Below are 13,922 nucleotides of genomic sequence, written 5' to 3'. Positions count from 1 at the left end.
AAGAAATGTAATATCCATAATGTTATTTTTACAGAGGTATTCCCAAGACCATTGGTCATTTCTTAACAAGTCACAAAATTTGCCTTAATTGCAAGTTATTAAATCACTTATTTATTTCTAAAAATGTCACTTGCTTTCATATTTCCTTTTAGTGTTTTTGCTGGAACAATATTATTTTTGATTTTCTTTTTTTTTTAATGAAACTGTTTTAGTTTTACTGTAATTTGTGCTTCCTATTCTGAATGCAATTTTTTTTTACAGCTTTCCTAGTTGAAATTCAATTTTTCCTCATGGAAATTACAGACAGGAAATATTTACACAGATATTCCAAAGATGAAATCTTTCCTTTAGTGCTCTTTCCAAATTTTCTTCAGGACTTGAGATTAAATGTCTCCCTATGTGCATAGGGTAGAAAAAGAAATAAAAGTCTGTTGATGTTTGACAGTTGTTGAGCTTAAAGATGAACATCATTCTTCATTCCTCCAACCTAAGGAACTATCTTCCTAAGGGAATGAAACATCACAGAGCAACAAAAGCTGCATTCCTCAATGACCATGGCAATAACTGGAAAGTTTTTTTTTTGTGCATAGGGAAAAAAGTTTCATTTTAAGATATAAATACTTCATTCCTCTTAGACTACAGAAAATAAATAACCTTAAAACACCTCAGACAGAAAATACAATGCATTAAACAGCTTTTACCTTTCTATACACAATCAAATTATCTTGTCTAAAGATTTATATTTTAAAAAGAATGAGACAGCGCTTTAATGAAATAAAATATCTTAGTTCAGTGTTCACAACACCTTTATTGCTGGATTAGGAAACAGGTGTTATGATGTCATACTCACTGTTTCTTCTTTCCTTTGTTAGACCTTCTTCTATTTTCTTTCTTTGGTCCATTTTTACTTCATGTCTCTTTCAACTGGGCAATTCACATCTCTATTTTTCATATTCTAACAATTAACATCTCTTGCATCCTGCTTTTATCCTTCATTTCTGTTGCCAGTCCATCCTCTAGTCCCCAGAAGCTACAAGAGTTGATGTCATCCAAAGCTGAGTTCTGCAGATGTAGAAACAAGAAAGGTGACACTTGTGTCCTCAGCCCAAGTCAGTACTCTTACAACTCCCTATATATCAGCATAAAACAGGAGATAGAAGAAAAGGTAGAAATAGTCACACTGGACAGGAAATCTATTTGCATTTTTGCAGACAAGTGTGGATTTGGATTGTTTGTGATTACTTGAAATCAGCTTTCCTGATCCATACTAAAATTTTTCTATTCAGTATGTAACCTTCTCTCCCAAAAGAGAGAACATCATTCTGCAAATTGTTAAATTTCATTATACGTTTGAGAAAGTTAAAAACATCACCCAAAGAAAATCTGTACAAACTTACATTACTGATTTGGTGGTCTACAGGTGACCAAAATAACTCTAGTGCTATGCTCTGGCACAGTGCACACTACCATTCATTAAGGAATGCTGAATAAAGGTGTGTAAATAAAATTGTAATGGTAGTTTAGAAAAATTAAGAGAAATGGGCATATACACATTTCCCACAGGTACAGCAGCACTCCTCAGTTGTCCAAAACGCTTTCTGAACAAGTCTGAATTCACTCTTTTGAGGGGCTTGATCATTCAAGTTTTTTTATGAGTAATCTGCTCTTTGTGCAGCATGTTATCTTGATCTGTGTTAGGAACTGTTTGGTGGCTCATTTTGTTTTGGTTTCTTTTGTGTGTGTGTGTGTGTGCGTGTTTCTGTTTTTATTTTCCTACTGTACTGCATAAACTACTTCATAGGGAAATATATGGAAGCTATAATGTAAAAATTACGAGTGATAATGACTGTTTTGTTTTCCTCTGCATAGAAATCCTTAAACAGACCAACCATCCCAAAATTCACACAAGTAAAACAAATGGTTTCTAGAGGAATGAATTCTGAACATACCATTAACCACAATTAGACTCATCATCTTCAAGTTGGGTGCCAGAGTAGTTATTGAAAAAGGATGTCCAAGCATGGTTCAAGAAAAAGGCAGAAGTGATATAATGGTACCTGCAAATGAATTCAAACCCTGTAGCTGTAAATGTCATCCTGTGTGGAGAGGAAATTTAATACGAAAGATTTCATTTTCTGCTCTATTTGCTGTCTTGGTTTAAAATATATAAATATATGGGGAAGAGATGACTAATTTGTTTTGAAAAGCAATATATCCATTGTTTTATTTGTTGACCATCTAGAATCATATTCTGACAAATTTAAACTCCTACCGATTAATATTTTACTGTGAGAACAGTTTCACTGATTTTTGGTCTGGCCCTGATTTCAGGGAGAAAAATGCCTAGTATATGTTCTGATTTGGTTTTGCTTTACGTCAGTGATGCAGAAGGAAGGACAACTTATATATCATTTGAAAAGAAGTGATGTCAAGTCAGTATGTTTCTTCTCCCACTTGCTGAAGAGTTGCAGGAGTGTATCTGGACTTTTGAAGACTAAGAACTCTTTCTTGATTTTTTTTTCTTAAAAGAAGACCATGGCTAGGTATCTGAATGATCTCTCTCCTCTCCTCCTGCCCTCCATCTCTCTGTGTTTCTAAATACTAGAGCAACTGCTACTGTTCGAGATGCTGAATACATGTCTACAATGAAGGATACAGCAAAAAATGAAAAGCAATTCACAGTGATGCAGATACAACTTACTTCCACTGTATCTATGGTTTCTTCAGTGAGTACATCTATCCAAAGCCAGCTGAACAGCTTCAAGCTCTGCAGCCTGACTTGATTCACCTTGTCTCTCAATAGCTTCTGCAACTTGCTGCATGGGGATCTGTATGGCTGCTTTCCATTTTTGGTTTGTCCCTACAATGTGACAGGAACCATTAGTGAAGAGAGCATATCGCTTTTCAGGAGCTGAATATATAATGGGGCTGCCTCAGCACGTGTCATCTGGTCCTCTTCCTCTTTGGATGATAGTCCAAAGTTCTCACTTTCAGGCCAGTTTGTGATTTCCAGAATCCCAGGGTGATTAGGATTCTCTATCCAAGCTCGCTGTGTGATCAGAGTGATCCACTTACTCCAGGTAGCATCGGTGGTGTGATGTGTGGAAGGAACTTCTCCTTTGAACATCCACCCCAGTGCTGGTAGTCGGGATGCCAGAAGGAGCTGTGTTTTGGTGTCAATTACTTTGGAGGAGGTTTGAACTCCTTCATAGGATGCTAAGATTTCCTTTTCAGTTGAGGTGTAGCTGGCCTCAGATCCTTTGTATCCCTGACTCCAGAACCCCAGTGGTTGTCCTTGGGTCTCCCCGGGTACTTTCTGCCAGAGGTTCCAAGAAGAATCATATTCCCTGGCTGCGATGTAGAGCACGTTCTTCACATCCTGTCCCGTCCTGACTGGCCCAAGGTTTACTGTGTGGGCAATCTCTTATTTGATCTGCTCAAAGGTTTATTGTTGTTAAAGGCCCCACTTGAAGTCATTTTCCTTCTGTGTCACGAGGTAGAGAGGACTCATAATCTGACTGTACTCTGAGATATGCATCCTTCAAAAACCTATGACACCGAGGAAAGCCTGCGTTTCCTTCTTGCTGGTCAGTGGGGACATAGCTGCTAATTTGTTAACCACCTCTGTTGGAATCTGGTAACCTCCATCTTGCCATGTCACTCCTAAGAACTGAATTTCCTGGGAAGGTCTACTGACTTTACTTGGTTTAATGTCAAAACCAGCTTTCAGAGATTCTGGATTATCTTCTCCTCTTTCTCAAAGACTTCTTCTGCTGTGTTTCCCCATATGATGATGTCATTGATGTACTGTAGATGTTCTGTTCCAGTGCAGTGGTCTGAGGAAGAGAAAGAGTTCTGTTTTCCACTCAGTCCTTTTTTTTTTTCTTGCCCTCTCTGCCCAGTGCCAGAAGGCAGAAAGGGGAGGGGTGGGAAATTTGTTCTTAAACAGAGAGTCCCTCCAAAACAATACTGGTAAAGGGAATAAAATACAAAACCTCCCGTAACCATGACAGTTTCTCCCCAACAAAGCTCATTCATCTCAAATGAACCCTCACTTTAAACAGCAACAAACAAAACAGTAAGAAAACTGCACACACTTCAGTCTTTCATTCTTTAACTTGTTCCCCATTTATGTGGCTCACTATTCAAAGCATTCAGTCTTTGTGTACAGTCAGTATGAAGTTATTTGTAAAAATAATGTATGGTAAATTGGCAGACAAGCACAGTTTAAAATATAGGCAATCTGTTGAGTGATTTAGGAGAACTGTCATAAAATTTCATTTCTTATATTATAATAGGTTTAATACTTTATGCAGCATAGTACTTCAAGAAAATGATAAAACAGTAAAAATTCTTTGAAAATGACTTGTAGGGAAGAACACATGAGGTGACTGTCAGGGCAGAGTGAGATCCAGGGCTGGGGTGGCAGGGACTCCACTGAGGTGGCAGGGGACAGTCTATTGCCAGGGTCCATCCCACCTCTAGCCATAAGAAAATAATATCTGTAACTGATATTCTATAATCCACAGAAAGAAATCTTCAGCATATTTGTCCAGGGTGGAGCTGATAGTACTGTGACATGGTGAGTTTACGAAATAATTGGATTCTACTAGTTGTACTGAGCTACAGAAGTTTGCAGATACCTTGTAATATATTTGGAGCCTGAGGGCCCTGAGAGCTATTAACAAATGATGGTAACTTTCTACTTAGATTTACTACTTTTTCAAATTCCATAAAGACTCAGAAAACAGCAATCATTTTCTACACTCAGAAATTAATATGCGAGTCAACATACCAAGTTGTTCAAATAGATGAACAAAAGAATGTATCAATTGTTTTTTTAATTGTAATTAAAAAATTAAACAGACATAATGAATGATTCTTTTGAACATCTAACCACTGTGAAATCCCAAGTCTACTGAGGCTAAAATCCATGCCTATGTATGCCAGAATTTTATCCCAGTTCTTTACACCAATGTCTAGTCTCTTTGTGTTGTTGTTCTGTATTAAAAACTGTCTCAAGAAAAGTAACACATCTACAAAACATTCTCACTTTATTGTGTTAAACTCAATAGATTTGATTTTTAAAGAAAGCAAATGGACTTTTTTTTCAGACATTTATTGGTCAGACCTTAAATAATAAATGCAGGGGGAAGAGAGTTATTCGAGAGCTTTTACTACCTGGAAACTATTTAGCAAAACACTCAACGTATTTTTAGGTTCAAGATCTGCAGAAACTTTCTCCATATTTAAGTTTATAATTTACTATTGGCTGTCATTAAGACTCCATTTTTTTGTGTGTGTTCCACATGTATAGGTTTTCCTTTATCAGTAAAATATTTTCTGTGCCAAACTCTGTTCTTCAAGCATTTTGTCGACAAGAGTACACTTGAATGTTTTTCTCCATTTGCACCTGCAGCACTGAAGTTCCATAGCAGGGAAGTTCTCAGCTTTCTAAAATCTAATTGGCCCCACCATACTCTTGCCACCCAAGTTAAGTGTTAGATAAAGAGGTATCCTATTGCTTCTGATAAGAGTAATACAAGAAAATGAGCTATGCATGAAAAGGAAGCTCTGAAGGAAAACAGGGTTTAGTCTAGTATTCTAAGAGGGCCATATTGCATCATGGGGTGAGGCCTGTGAATAAATATTTATTAAATCAGTGGATGGGAAAAGAGCATCCTATACTTTGACCACTGAACTGGTACTAGTGGTAGTTATTGTCTTTACTCTTCCTTTTCCCTAGCAGAATGAGTATTATGACAGTCATCTTTTGAACACAGCTCTAATTTAATTGGAAAATAACCCACTAATTGTATTAATCACCCTATGATGATAACAGTCATTTTTTCTTTCTGAGAATGCTAGGTAAATGTATTCATTGGTTAACTACATCTTTCTCTTACCATCCTATCTGTTGTTTCAAATAATTCCTCTTTGTGCAGAGTTTATTTTTTACTTTAAAATGTACATTTTTCTCCTTTGCAAATTTCAGATAGTCTTTTTCCTATCACTTGACAAATTTTTATGTTTTATAATAGTTATCTATACACATTAGCTTTTATTTGCTTTTATCTCAACAAATGAAGACAGACAGAAAAAGACTACCTGGAAGCAAAAGGCAGAGTTGTTTTTTTAAAAAAATTAATAATAATCAATAATAGTTGTCAATGGTCGTCTTCAGCTTTCCAGTAATAAAATAGAAAATTATTCTTACCAAAATCAAAAAAATGTTGAAAAAGTAGAAAGAAAAAATCTACAGGATACAAAGAAGACATGGAGAAGTAGAATGTGAACAAAATATAATTTCTTAGGTGCATGTGACAATTTAATTCTAAAATGTATTCTACTGCTCACATTTTACAGCAAGGTTTTCTCATTTTCAATACTTAAATAATATTTAGGATTTTGATAAATTTATCTTCTAATTTTCAGGAGAATTCTTATTACACTGAGATTTTGTAGGCATGATTTTTTTTTAAATTCTCTTGGGTATTTCTTGCTGGATGTGTATACGAGTGTGTGTGTGTGCATGAAATGTATCAGCTGGGATCTGGAGTTCTGCAAATAAGGAGTTTTTGTTCATCTCTGCTCTTCTGCTTGTCTTTCCTTTCCTTCCTCTGTTAGCTAATGGTAGGAGAAGTGTGAAGTTTGCCATACATACAGATGTTAAGAAATCTTTGCCATGACAGAAAATAGTTTGAAAGTAACAAGACAAAGTGCTAGCAGCAATCCACATAATTAGCAGAAAATATGACACACTTGAAGGGTAAAACTTACAAATAATGCAAATACACATATTTCTCCCTACTACTGAATTTCTAGACCATTACTATTTTTACTGTGATTTTTTTTCAGATAATTGAAAAAAGTAGAGTTAATTTTTTTTATTTTTCATTAAATATAAAGAGCCTTAAATAGCACTAGAATTTAAAAGCAAAAGTAACATATTTGACAATCATATATAATGCAATATATGCTGTAGAATAGCTTTCCTTTTGTCTAATGGGATCCATAACAATCTAACATATAGAGAGCAAAATAAAGAGTAGGCTCAACATAACTGAGTTTTGTGTAAATTTAAATTTGTACTGCTACATATTTAATGGCACCACAAGCACTCAGAGTTCTTTGTTCATGGATGGCTGACTATTCATGTTACTGTGTCAGTGCACAGAAAAGAGCAAACCTAAGAGCCCTGTGTTGGTGTGCAGTCCAACAAAGGGGTAGGCTGAAAACTAACAACCCCCTTGCAATGCAGTTAATGCTGTTTTGACCACAGTATTAAATAAACTTCTGGTTGCAAGAACAGTTGCACACAAGCCACTTTGGTTTCTCTCTCTTTTTCTTGTTGTTGGTTTTGGGTTTGTTTTTTTTTTCTTGCCTGTCATTTTGAGATTCTCAGTCAGGTATATTTTGAAGGCAGCAAATTCAACAAGTACGTAATAAAACAGTTTGAGTATGAAAACACATGAGTGTGACCTACCAAAACAGGGAACTAGTAGTGACATTTTGTAGTCCTATACTTTCCACTATTTCTCTTACTGATGATTTCAAATCTAAGATTGTGCCACAAAAATGTACGGTCCATATACTGACTTCTCTTTCTCAGTGTTACATTAATTACGAAAATATTTGGTATGGATAGAAATCCATAGATGATCAGTCTTTTTTTTCTAGAAATGAAACTGAAAACCTCTCTGAAGTACCATACTATTAACAGGTATAACAGGACTGTTAGATACCACAGTGAACAAATAATCCAATTCTTTTTTCTTGTTCTTTCTTTTTTTTAAAGTCCTGATTTTGTAATTGGCCCTATGTATTCAACAAAATTAATATACATTATCCAGAAAACAAAAAAACTATCTTCTTTTGTTTTAGTGTAATTCCATTAACCAACAATTTGCACAAACCTCCCAAACAAACAAACCCCCTAAAACCCAACATAAACCAAAACAAAAAAGTCACACAAACTTTAGGAGTGTGAAAGAGACAGTAGAGGTATATGACAAAGCAAAAAAATACCTTGGTGGAGAAAGGTTTAAAACTGTATTGCTATTTTTTTTTGTTCTGTAAGCATATGATTTTTTTATTTTGAAAAAAATTAATAAATGTCATTTTGCATACCTGTGAGGAAGATTTCCCAGACATAACACAGTCCCAGAAACAACTCTGCGTTCTTTGGAGCTTTTTACACCCAGTAAGAACGAATACCAGCAGATCAGAATGCAGTGTAACAATCTCCTAAACTACTGACTGTGTACTGACAAAGCAAGGCTTTACTTTGCTGGAAACCAATTATCTTCTGAACTTCTTTCATAGAATCAGAAGTGAAAGTGGATGCGGTTTGGCTACATGTGAAACTGATGGTTGAAAACTGGGGAGACATTTTTAAACTAAACAGATCATTTTTTAGTAAAATCTGTTTAACTTTCCAGGTAATGCATTTAAACTGTATAGTTCCTTATATCCTATTCTCCATGATACTATTCATATACCTTTCAAGTAATTCACAAAATGTTTTCACTAACATCTGTTTTAACTAGCATCTCTCTTTTTATTTTATCTTGTCACAGGCAGGTGATGTACAATGAATCGTCTTACTTCAGCATGTTTTCTTGTGTGTCTTTGTTTTGGCGTGTTTATACAATGCTGCATTCTGCCAAGAAGCTAAGAAAATCCTATGAGAGTCCTTCATTTTATTATTTTTGCTGAGCAGATAAAATTTTTCCCAATAATGAAACATTCTTTTGTAATAAGAGAACAAAACTGTCAAACCCAAAGCTTTAATTAATCCAAACCACAGATATAGAATATTTGAACACATTGAGAATCAAGGTTTGTTTTAAAATTTTATATTCTTGTGCATAAAATCTGGAATGAGGAGTGGAGTGCATATTTTGTCTTTCTCTGAGTAACCTGTTTGGCTGAGGAGCCGTATTGCACCACAGTGCACTAATGCAGTTTCCTGATCATTGAGGTATTTTTATACAGATGGATAGCACTTTTGTAGAAGAGCTGAAAAGTTATGAAATCTAAGTAGCTGAAGCCAGCTACACTGAAATAGAGTTAACTGGCAATCTAGTGATGAAAATTCTAATTCAAACACTGATTTGTATGGGTTTAGTGCAAACAAGTTATGTGTGAAAGAGCCAGGCATGACCTAAAATGCCCGTGCAATCCCTCAATGTCTTGACATTTTCAGATGGAAAGGTTATTGCTCCACTGTTTGTGATGGAGCAAGAATCTAGTGGTGGAAAGATAGACTAACTGTTGTGATGCTGGCTATGATGTCTGTTTTAATGCCCATGGCATTATAGAATTGATTGTTTCTTAATGACAAGATCTTGCAGTAGCAGCAGTTATGTTTCATGTTATTCTTTGCTAATTCCTCTGGTCAGCTTCTGTTTTTTGGTCCTTGTGTTTGTCTTTGGAATTAGTTCTTCCTTTAACTCATGCTATGTAATGAAGTGAATTATGAATTAAATGACCTTTAACAAATGCATAAGAACCCCAAACTTGAAAGTGCTTAAAGTATTTTTAAAACCATGAAGCATTGTTTCTTGATTAGAGTGATGTGGCAGGAAGTCTGCATGTTTTTACATTTTCATGGATTAAAAGGAAGGTTCTTAGCTGAGCAATGTGCATAGGACACGAATTTCTCTTTCATATGTCTCAATTTCAGTGGCTTTTAAAGATATTGCTGTTACCCACTCAGATCTGTTCCATACCGTTGGCAAAGACTAATCTAGAGCATTTTGTAAAAAGCATGAAACTAGACAAAAAAGAAAAATTATGCCAGAAATGCAAGAATTTTTTCTTGCCTTCATGCTTTTGCTTGCACCTGTATGTTGAAAATAATTAAAATAATAAATAAATTTTAGTCCAAGAATCTGATATCACAGAGCTAGCTACTCTCAGTACAGTTGAATGATACAATTCAATTTTTATGGTAATAATGGTGAAGTAAAATTTTCTGTTACACCTCAAGTATTTCAATAGCAGACTGAATTAAAATGTTTACTCATATCTTATGCCACTTTAGCTGCAAGCAACACTTCAGCTGACAAATATGAGAAAAAAATGGAAAAAGAACAAACTGCTCTTGGACAACGTTCCCAATCTTAGATTGCAAAAAAAAAAAGTTCCTCTACAGTTTCTGGTTCTCATGTACAACATTATGTGGTAACTGGGATAGTCAAGCAGGTCTTTGTCATCCCTTAAATCACGTCACCAGAAAAATCACACTAAAGTGCGCAATAAGACCAGAAAACTCCAATGGTCTAATCAACCATTCTGTAGCTGCCAGCTAGAGTCTACTCTGCAAATGAGAGTAATTGAGACAGAGACAAAAACTGCCCTTTCCCAGCTGAGAACTTTTAACTGTACCAAAATGTGCTAACTGTGCTATCAAACTCTCAGGCTTGTCTTTTATTGGTCTTCAATTGGCTTCGAACAAATCACATCTAAGCTAAAGGTATGTCCCTCTTTTGAACTTTCTCCCTCCCCATTAAATGTCTGCAAGGTTTTTAAGGTTGCCATGTTGATTTTTGAGACCATATATAGACTTTATGTGTGTGTGTGTGTGTGTGTGTGTGTGTGTGTGTGTGTGTGAGCAAACAGGGTTTATGATAAGCTTCTAGTGAAACGCAACAATTAAATTATGGAAGGTAAACCCCACCACTGAAATAGGTAAGCAATTTAAAGTGAGGAACTACAGAGGAACCCTTAAAGCTATGACTATATGCAGAGAACCTTTGGGAAATAAGCATGAATGTAATTGTAAAGTACAATTGGAATTATAACTCCAATTACTTTGGAATGTAATTTATTCGCACAATATTACACTTTTTTCCCAGCCTCAGCCAAGATCTCCTAAACTTAATTTTTGCACTCCCCTCTTAGTCTCTAATGGCTTCTTTATCAAGTGAAGACTAGATAAAACTATTGCTAGTTGTTTGGTTTTTTTTCCTTCCTATTTAACATTTCTAAGACAGGTTTTTCTTTCTCCATCTTCATCTAAAAAACCTTATACAGGCCTTCATCCTCCTGTAGTACCTGTTGTAAGGCTTTAATAAATGAAGTGTTAATCATTAGTATGATTCAAAACAAGGCTACAGGAATTACTTTCCCCTCTTGCTGCATTGACTGTATCACATAACTTGCTATATCACATAACAAATATCACTATTACTTGCTCCTCAGTTTGCACTGTACGTCTTGAAAGTAACAGCAAATCTTTTCTAAGCTGGTTCTTCAGTTCCCTATATGATCAGTTATTCCTTGAGAGCATGATGGTGTCCATTCCCTCTTGCCCTGTTCACAGCAAAAGACTTCATAAGTCTCCACTTTTGTTGGAGACAGCAATGAAAAGGACCCATGGTAAGACTTACACAGGGGAGGAAGCCAGCTTTCAGATGTGTCTTTCTGACACAAGATAATATATTTTTTTTTAAATAACCTGGCAAATGGTAAGGAGGACTTCCTATGGTAATAAAGAGTACAATCTCACTGTACTCTTCCTACCTGCCTTTACCTACTTAATTTATCTTCTGTTAGTTCCATGTACTCAGATATCAGTTGCCAGTATATATGTAGACAAATACAGAGTGACTGGGCATTTCATACTTTTGGGGTAACTAATAGAATTATTATAGAATTAATAGAATAGTTGGATTCTAGATAAGCAAAACTATGTTTTGGAGATCAGACAGTAAAATTCCATTCAAAGGAATTTTAAGCTCATAATTAAAGAGTACACTCAATACCTTTCACTACTGAAATTTCCATGGAACATATCACTATGCTTTTTTACTCTCGATCAAAACTCACTATTTAGTTAAGTTTTACCAAAAGATGCCCCCTACTATAGGGAGTATTCCCTTATTATGACAAAGCCCAAAGGTCTTTCTCCATCCCAGTTTTTGTGATTCTTTCATAGTTCTTCATTTTCCGTTCTTTAGAGTTTTACCTTCTTCTTCCGTTTTATTTACCTCAAAACCCTACATGCTTGAATAGAAAGAGACTCCTGTTTAAATTGGTACCACAAAGCACAGGCACTAATTGGCAGCTTCTGCACTATGCAGTAACCTCAGCACTGTGAGACATGGTACTTCAGCAACTTACTCATCTGTGAGCCCGGCAACAGGGAAACCAAGGGCAGCAGGTCAACTAGGACAATACTATGAGTAGCAATAATAGCCTTTCTGTGCTGGGTTTGTGCTCTAATAATTGAAAGGCAGTAGGGAGGATGGGCATGAGGAGATAAGGAGCCAACAGACTTCCCGAAGTATTCTACAAATGTTTGTAAATCAAACTACTGCAAAGGAGATCTGTCTGCTCTACAGCTTGCAAATAATTGACTCCTACAGTACATGCAAGAAGGGCTGGAATTTTTTGCAAGGTAAGTGCCGAAAACAACCACCTTGGGTGAACATGGACAGATCTCTCTGCCTGGCAAATGCTTTAAGCAGGAAAATGCTGTTTGAAAGAGGGGAAGAAGGCAGGATGTCATCAGTGACACTCATCTTTATCAATATTTAGAAATACTTCAACGCATACAGATGTGTTATAAAAAGTTACAGTGATAAGTTCTACAGTGTTTGAAGCTGCGTATATTATTGCACAGAATAATGCTCTTTAATTTTAAATAAAGAGAAAAAAACCCCTAAATAAATAATGGAAAACGCCCATCAGGTATGCTCTTCTTCAAAGAAGTTCATACTAGAAGGCCTATGTGGGTGCCTCCTGAGCAAGACTGCTCTCACAAGTGTTTTCTGAGCTCCTTACTTTTTCCTTACTTGCCTTAGTCAAAGTTCAGATTTGTGATAGCCATATGGTGTAAGAATCCGATGGATGATGGATCTTGCCCTCAGCTGCAGTGGGATTATCAGGCAACTGCTCTAGTGGTTTGTATGCTGATAATGAAGTCAGGATAACAATCTGAAATGATCAAGTGAAGTGACAAAAAGCCACTTCAAACAGTTTTATTTTGGGTCTTTTAACCTATGTGTTACACTGAAAGGCTGAGGTCTGGCAACACACTCCGGTATGGCATTAATACTTTCCTTGCACTTGGTTTTGAAATGTCCATGTTGGCAACTCTTCTCAGATATTTGCCTTACACCATAGACGTGCATCCTCCATTTCCCACAGTATAGTGTCACCCCTGCTGTGAAGCCAGCACAGCAGTGACCATCATTGAGACTCAGCACTTTACTGGTTGTGGCTTGCTCCTCTCTCTGTCACCTTTCCACAGCGGATGAAGTGATTTCAGGTTTCTGAACCAACACAGTCATCCTTCTCGGATGAAACTCTTTTTGCTATGTGGCAGAAATGTAAACATATACTGCAATTCTTCTTGCAAGAACAAAATTTGCGTAGTTCATTCTTGCACATCATTCTCAAACTAGGATGAATTCAATTCCAAACAAATACTCTGAAAACGCAGACTTTAAAAATAATTTTATGGCACTCGTTTATTCACAGTGCCCAGTTCCTCCACGGACACCCATCACCGTCCCCTCTCCCCACACCTCTTCTACCTGCCCACCTTGGGCCTCCTGGGCTAGCACTGACGGGCGGAGGTGGCGCTGGGCGGCCAAGGCGTCGCAGCCCCTTGGGCCCCTGCCCGAGCCCCCCGGGGGCCGCACAGCCGTGAGCAGAGGATTTGTAAGGGGCAAAGAAGAGTAGAGGGAGCGCCGCTCGACTTCCAAGTCGCGCCCTGATGTCCTCTTTTCTCTTTCCTTTTTTTTTTTTTCCTAAGGAGTGGGCGTGAGGGAATTAGCGCCGAGCGAGCCGCGAAGCAGCAGCAGTGGCTGCATCTGGGGAGCCGCGTGCGTGAGGCAGAGACGGCAGACGCGATTACTTCAGAATTTATTTAAGGACTGGTGAAAACCACTGCAGCGGCTTCCAGGGGA

Source organism: Chiroxiphia lanceolata, chromosome 5, assembly GCF_009829145.1.
Source record: "Chiroxiphia lanceolata isolate bChiLan1 chromosome 5, bChiLan1.pri, whole genome shotgun sequence".
Classification (NCBI taxonomy): domain Eukaryota; kingdom Metazoa; phylum Chordata; class Aves; order Passeriformes; family Pipridae; genus Chiroxiphia; species Chiroxiphia lanceolata.
The sequence above is the reverse complement of the archived record's forward strand: the minus strand, read 5'-3'. Positions refer to the sequence as shown.